This window comes from Oryzias latipes, chromosome 12, assembly GCF_053564925.1.
Source record: "Oryzias latipes strain Hd-rR chromosome 12, Olatipes_Hd-rR_3.1".
Classification (NCBI taxonomy): domain Eukaryota; kingdom Metazoa; phylum Chordata; class Actinopteri; order Beloniformes; family Adrianichthyidae; genus Oryzias; species Oryzias latipes.
In genome coordinates this window covers 17483386-17490887 of record NC_136248.1, presented here as the reverse complement: position 1 = coordinate 17490887, position 7502 = coordinate 17483386, and the positions used below count along the sequence as shown (strand labels likewise).

The window sequence follows — 7502 nt, the reverse complement described above, 5'->3', positions numbered from 1 at the left end:
CCACAAGAACATGTTAAAATACCTAAAACACAATTTTTGTTGGTTTTTAAATGCAGAACATGGTCAAAAATTGATTAATAAATACAGAAAATTATGTTTAGTCGGGGTGTAATAATTTATTTTAACAACTATTCAATTTGATTATTTTGTGTTTGGGTTTGATTCATTTTCGGTTCATTTTTTAAAAGATTTGCTTCGATCTGAATTACTGACCTAAAATTGATCCAGGACATCTTTAACCAAAAATGAACTCAGAGATAATTACTGAACACTGCAGGGAAAATTCCTCGTATTTCTTGTTGCATAATCTAGTGTAACTTAAATATGTGTACAAACAAACAAGTAAACAACAATTAATGTAAATTCTATTCACATTTTAGTTCAAAATAACACAATAAGAACATTATTAGAACATTTTACCACAGTGTATGGTCACATGTTTTTGCTAAATTCAAAGTGTTTCCACACATTGACCTGTATGTAATGATGGCTTGATCATTTTTTACTGCCATCATGTGTGTGTTGTCCCCTGTGATGGAATTTTTTATGTTACATTAAGCAAACCTACCGTCACTCAATCCAAATAGTATTTTCCAATATTGATTCGATTGTCGATTTATATCATTTTTTTAATAGCCTAGACAAATTGATCTAATTCGATTTTAGGAATAGAAATGGATTCATCGATTACTAGTTACACCTTGATTTTCAGGAATTCACCATTCATACATTTTTAAGGTGGTCATAAAAACAGGGTTTGATTTAATAAAAAATTTTAAGTTGACATAGGAGTAATCAATCAAAACACAATTTTCAGTCAAACTGCACATCAGAGAAAAAAAATTCAATGGTTACATTTTTTATGTAGTTAATAAAACACAGTGTTTATTACTTGTTTTAGCTACAGATTTTTCGTCTCTGCTACTGACTTACCATGTTCATTTATGTCAGACTGAACTGCTATGCATTATGTTGCTTTGGAAAATAACAAGCCTTTGACTAGCTGGACAGGAATGACCAGCACAGCCAGAGCCCTATGACAGCAGTGGGTGTGCTCAGCACAACTCTCCTATTGGCCGGCCTCCGTGACATTTCTATTCAACAAATTAGGGGGGGGGGGGGGGGGATGGGGGGGTGAATGGGTCCTAATATTTGACAAGTGCCAAAGTGACAATTCATTAATAGTTTTCTGTAGCCATATTTAGTGAGCACACTCATGGTATGCTTAACTATTTTGAAGTGAAATTATAATCATTTACCTCAACCTCAAAGACATATTTTGGAAACTCAGACTGACTTTGATTATTTAAATTAGTGTGTGTTTGTACTTAAAACACGCTTAGGGTCATTGAGGGCAAAGCCTCAACCTCACTTGGCACGGGCGACGGAAGAGCTAACAGACGCATGCGCAGTGTGGTTGTCAGCGGGTTGGTTGGGCTTGTGTTTACAGCTCGGCTGGATGCTGTTGGCTGCTGATGTGCCTGGGAAAGTGCAATGTCGTGCCAAGCTCCACCGGAATAAAATATCTTTACAGGAATAAAGGTGAGCAACTAGCAAGTACACACGCGGTCGTCTTTAAAGTTTGGCGCCACTGTCGACCCTGCCTTCAGCGCAAACGCCTGTCTTTTTTGTTGTTTTTCCACGACAGCGATGCTAGCAAGTAGCAGGGGTTAGCCGTGCAGCCGTAATACAGAAATGGCCTTTAGCAAGGCTATGGCCAGCACAGGTGTGGCTGCACATTTATATATAAGGAAGTTGTTGGGGAAACACGCAAGCATAACAGTTTTTGGACGACGTCTGCAACGGTGTTGGAGCCGTTTAGCCGAACTTCAATGCTAATTTTGCAGGCTGTGGTCGCTCTCTTATGGATGATGTCTCTGTTGTGTGTTGATACTATCTTTGCTAATTTTGAACAGGATTGCAATAGCTAACTCGCTTTATGAGAGCAGAGCTCTAGTGACTCACTGCCATTGAGTAAATTTTAAATTGTTTTGTTTAGTGATTTCTAAGCTTAGCTTTTAAAAGTCACGTGACCTTACAGAGCCATTGAGTTTCCTCAGCTTAGCTCCATATTTTAAATGATCAATCTTGTGCAACTTAAGAAACGTGTGGCTGCTTTAAATTGGGGTATAGAAAACCAGGTTTTATCTTATTTATTAGGTTTGAGAAACACATACATTCTCGAGTTGATTTAATGGTTTGTTGTGGAATGTCACTGCTAAAAGTATTGCAGTTATGAATAGAAGTCTGATCACATGAAGCTAAACCAAAATATTGACCAAAATATTCTGTTGTTGCAAGAAAAGTATTCAATTATTAAACAGGATATAGAATAGGGCTGCACGATGTGAGGAAAACTTGCGATATTCGATATTTAAGATTAATATTGCGATAACGGTATAATTTGCGGTATATAAACAAATAACAAAATAAACAAAACATCATTCCCATTTAATTGCAACAGTTTAAAAATTATACTCCAAATGACCCTCGTTGACATAGGAGACAAACATCTAACATAATAGGCCTCCATCCAATTGGTCAACAAGGTGAAGGCGTCCATCCGATTGGTCAGATGAATAAAGGGCAGGGCTCCAGACTAACTTTTTTCACTAGGAGCACAGTGGCCCCTAACTGAAAATTTTAGGGGCGCAACCAGAAAATTTAGGGGCGCATACCGTAAATCAACATTCTAACCAAATATACTAACTTCCACTGTATTACTAATAAATACTTTAATAATAGATGCAGAAATTACAATGTGCTGTTTCAAATGCAGTGTCACATTTTATTCTGCACTTTTGAAGATGCAACAAGAAGGTAAACTGACAGCACCATCGCTGTCATGACAGTACAAATAAGTAAAGAAAACTGATGGAAATTTATCTTTGTGACACCAAATAGGTGCAGCCAAGATGCACAATAAGCGTGTTTGAGATCACTCAGGTGAACTCAACGCTGCGCAGATCACCTGGTGTGAGACATATATTTTTGTTTTTGCTCCAACATCAACTGTCAATCATTACAAAAATATCGCGAGAAAGGGGTGGGAGCAAGGCGCCAACCTACCCGGACACAGCTGGAAACTAGAGACTACAAAACAATGCATTATGGGACATGTGTCCTGATGGTTTTTGTAGTGGAGTGATTAATTAAAATAATTTAAAATACCAATTCATTAAAAAAGGCTACATACATCACAAAACATTAAAATAATCATAAAATATATAATAACACAGATCATACTAAGGGGGAGAAGAATATTAAAACTAAATTGAATGTTAAGGACAACTCCAACTGTTGTCCTTCAGTCTTGCTGCAGATTCGCTTTCATCTCACAGCCCCCCCCGCCTGGTGTCCCCAACGATCCAGGGGAGGTGCTGGTTCATCTCAAACACGTCTATCGTTGCATTTTCCCCACGTATTTTCAGTGTGTCTAAAACTAATGTTGTTTTTGCTCGAGCGTGTTTAAAGTTCAAGCCCCGTTAGCTGTCAGCATGTAGGTGTGGGACATTTATTCTCCTCAGCTGACCCGACTCCCGCGGGACGGGAGCGGTGTGCTGCCGTAACCCGTTTGATGCGCCGCCGTAACCAAAACCTAAACCTTCCTCCGGTTCTGTGCGGCCCAGAGAAAAGTTCAGCACGGACTGCATGTATGTAGAAAATTACGAGCGAATAAATACGTTCAAAAGGAAAGTAAGGAACTTCTTAATGTGGCCCGGGGAGGGAGGGAGCTGTCAGGTTTCCTGCTTTCAAACCCTGTCATTGTCACGCCCCCAAGAGTCATATACCCCACTGTGATTGGTTGGTCAGCTCCGTGCACGACGATGAAAAAGTGTCATTCATACAAACTGGCGGGCTGCAGTAACATTAAACCTTCATATTAAGGCGGGGACCGCAAAATATCATCTTGGGGGCCGCAAATAGCCCGCGGGCCGCGAGTTTGAGACCCCTGCTGTACACTCTGGCACTGGTACACTAGCCACAGGTCGGAAGAACGAATCAATAGTTCGCTTACCCATAGCTCAGACGCACATATCAGGTTGTGATATTTATCTCAGTCTCCTTCCCACAGATGTTTACGCGCACTCGATTATCTCTAGGCCCCGCCCCCTCCACGCATTTTAGCCACTCACAGTGGCTTTCCCTATTCTTCTCACACGCAGTGGCCGCCTCACAGACAGGTATCACGCGAGAGTGTACGTGCTCGCGTTTCATGAGTATGTGCGCGAGTGTGTGTGTCTGCCTGCGTCCGTGTGGCTTGCGTCTCATTGATTATTTCGTGATCATTGACGTGCCCCTTCCACGTTTGATGTATAAAAAATACGAAGGGTGGGGGAGGCAAATTTACTGGTCGCACATGTGCGACTGGATGTAAAATTCAGTCGCACTCTCTCAAATTTTGGTCGCAAAATGCGACCAATTGCTCGCAGTCTGGAGCCCTGAAGGGATTTATTTGATTCGTTAAATGCTTCAAGCTGCCTTAAGGTTGTATTAACACATTTTAGGTTTACGATTTATTGCGATTTTCACTGTCTTTTGCGATATGCATATTGCAGAGCTGGATATTGCGATAACGATAAATTTGCGGTATATTGTGCAGGCCTAATATAGAAGCTTTATTTTTGTGATGCATTAAGTTGATTTTTTTTGTAAGCTCTGGGTCTTTAAGTTTGAATAATGGAATGTAATTGTTAAAGCAGATAATAAATGAAAATATAATAATCTGGACTCGTTTGAGCTTTTATTTTGCAACAAACCCACGAACATAATTGGTATTTAACCCTAAAAATCAAGTTTATCTGTTGAAGCATCATTGCTTTCTGTGTTACTACCTCTTATAGTATATTTTTCGTATATTTTGGAAAGCACTTTTTCATGATGCAATAACTCAACATTGACTTTCAGGTCTCTGTAGAAGGTATATGTGCTCAAACTCTATTTTGGTCTGCAACCTCAGGCTGCTGTGAACTTCAAAACATGAGCGTCTCACGTTGGCTTGAGGTTTATGACTGGATGAAATTAAATTAAAACAAAACGAGTAAAACCAACTCCTATTTGGGCACATATCAGTAAAATGGGATATTACATTCCTAAAGACAGCTGGATGTCACAGTAGCAAGAGACAGGGATGTTTTGATATAAAGGTTGCAGGCACAAATAAATATAATAGTCCTGTATGTTCTCTGTTACAAAAAACTTTAAAATTAAGTGATACACTACGACAGGTGATAGCACCCTTTTCTTCTGAAAGAAGTCTGGATTTGCAACACTGTTCTGTATGTTTTAGTCTCTTACTTTATCTGTTTTTTCACGACAGCAATCCATCGCATGATATTAAACGTTTTAGCTGGTGTTGTTAAAAAGAAGCTCCAAAAATAACCCCATTTTTTAGTATGGTTGGTTACTATTATGGCTTTAATGTCTGCACATTCCTGACATCTTGCGATGAATCTTGTGTCCACTTAGCCACGGGTTTTACCCTTAGTGCAGGGCAGGTGTTGAACAAAACCCTGCAAACATTTTTCGGAAATGCAGAAGTGCTGAAGGAGATAAAAATTGAGGACGATGAGAGTGAAACAAAATCCTTTGGTGCTTGTTCAACAGCTTGCTGCAAGTGCAGATACAGGAGCTGTGTCTTCTCTCATCAGCTGCTCAAAGTAAACCTGTTCTGGCAAACCAGCTGAGGCGATGATTTTGTCTGGGTCTAGTTTCACTGTCCTGCTTGTTCTCCAAATGTTCCTGTCCTACTTACTGCTGATTACCTGGATCAGGTGTGTGAGACCACAGGGGTGAAGAAAAAGAAACAAACTAGTGATCATCACTTTAAGTTTTATAAATCATATTTATCTACCTGCTGTTCTGTCTACCGTAATTTCCGGACTACAAGCCGCTACTTTTTTCCTGCGCTTACAGCCCTGCGGCTTTTTCAGTGACGCGGCTAATTTATGGATTTAATTGGCGGCCGCCATGTACGTATTTTCGAACTCAGTGAATAGTTTGTATTCTCTATCTAACACCAAGCACACCTCTTAGCAGCCAAACAGCATGGACTTGACTTCAGGTCTTAGACACTTCAGTCATGGTTCAACAAAACGAAACACGCATGCCCGGCCGCATCCCAGAATCCTTTGGGGTCATTAGACCCAACGTGCACGTGATCGCCGCTACAATATGATGAAGCTTTCAAGTTAAAAGCAATCGTTAAAAGCAGCGTAAAAAAGTCCACCGTCACCAACGGGTTTGGAAAAGCCGGTTTGCTGCGTGACGGAGAGAACAGCGCATGGAGTGAATTTACACTCCATTTACGGTTTCTAAGGACCGATGGCAGTCTGAAGGCTCCCACACGTAACAACGCACCCGCCCCTCATACACAAAACGTACAGTTTTAAGTCCGATTGCTCTGCACAGACACGATTTGCTCCGTCCACCGGCGCAACGGGGACGAAGTGCTGCTCCTTGAAGCTGCCCTGGCCAGAGGTGTCGGAGTAGATAGGAAGGGGAGACAAGGAGCGCGCGGGGCGGGAGCGGAGCGCAGAGGCGTCCGCGGAGTGCAGAGGCTTCTGAATTCTGACGCACGCGCCGCACTGAGGCGCGCGTATCACGCTGAGGCGCGCGCTTTTCAGTCGCCGCTGCTTTATTTTACCGTTGTGTTTTCTAACCAGCCCTGTTACTCCCATAACGCTGCTGCGACACAAGCGGAAGGAGAGCTTTTCCCGTTCACCCCTCCATGCACTGCTGCTAATTCTTAAACACGTACAACAGAATGGCGAGCCGGGCGTTGGCCCCGCCTTTAGCCCCTAAGACTCATGGGAAATGTGGAATCGCGGATGTAAATTTCCTCATTATAACTGAGGGATGTAATGTTGATTATATGGTTACTGTTTGTAATTTTATGTTAGATACCTAGATTGTCAATAAGTAAAAAAAAAATGAAATAAAAACACCATAACTGAGGGACTTGTGAACAGAATAGAGGTCTATGCTGTTTGACAGATGTCGATACACTCAAATACATGAGCCAGAGGCAAAATTGGCACCACCCACAATGTGCTAATGAATTGCACTCACTCTGGGATGCTGGGCGTGATCTGTCAGGATGACAATATCGGCTAACACATGCGCGGCTTGTACTCTGACGCGGCTTGTGTATGAATAAAAGCAGTCAAACACGTGAATATGGGTGGGTGCGGCTTGTAATCGGTCGCGCTTTGTAGTCCGGAATTTACGGTACTTTGACTTCTTGCAGTCTTCCCCTGAAATATGAGTAATTCAGGAATTATTCACATTTGTCCTTCCTGTTCAAGCAGCTGCTGATGGTATGGAAGTTTGCATGCATCCCTGGTACATAAACCTTTTCATAAGAATAAAAAAAGGCAAAAAAAAGAAACTATTTCTCAATACAATACATTTAACAGCTCTGCATTACATTTATCAAGTACGTACTAATCTATGCTTTGAAATGTTCCTACATTTTCTTTTAGCAAATCATTTCAATCTGT

General features: G+C 41.2%; 1 protein-coding gene across 4 annotated transcripts in view; it reads left to right on the top strand.

Annotated features, from left to right (window-relative positions):
* Positions 1–1379: 1379 nt before the first annotated feature.
* Positions 1380–7502, top strand: part of rabgap1 (RAB GTPase activating protein 1) — a 58910-nt gene continuing 52787 nt past the window's right edge. For 3 of the 4 annotated variants that reach the window (XM_078955804.1, XM_011481879.4, XM_011481878.4), the window contains exon 1: positions 1382–1542. The gene's annotated coding sequence lies outside the window, so the exon portion shown is untranslated. Of the gene's footprint in view, positions 1543–7502 lie in introns of all 4 variants that reach the window. The other variant, XM_004074960.5, reaches the window with a different exon arrangement.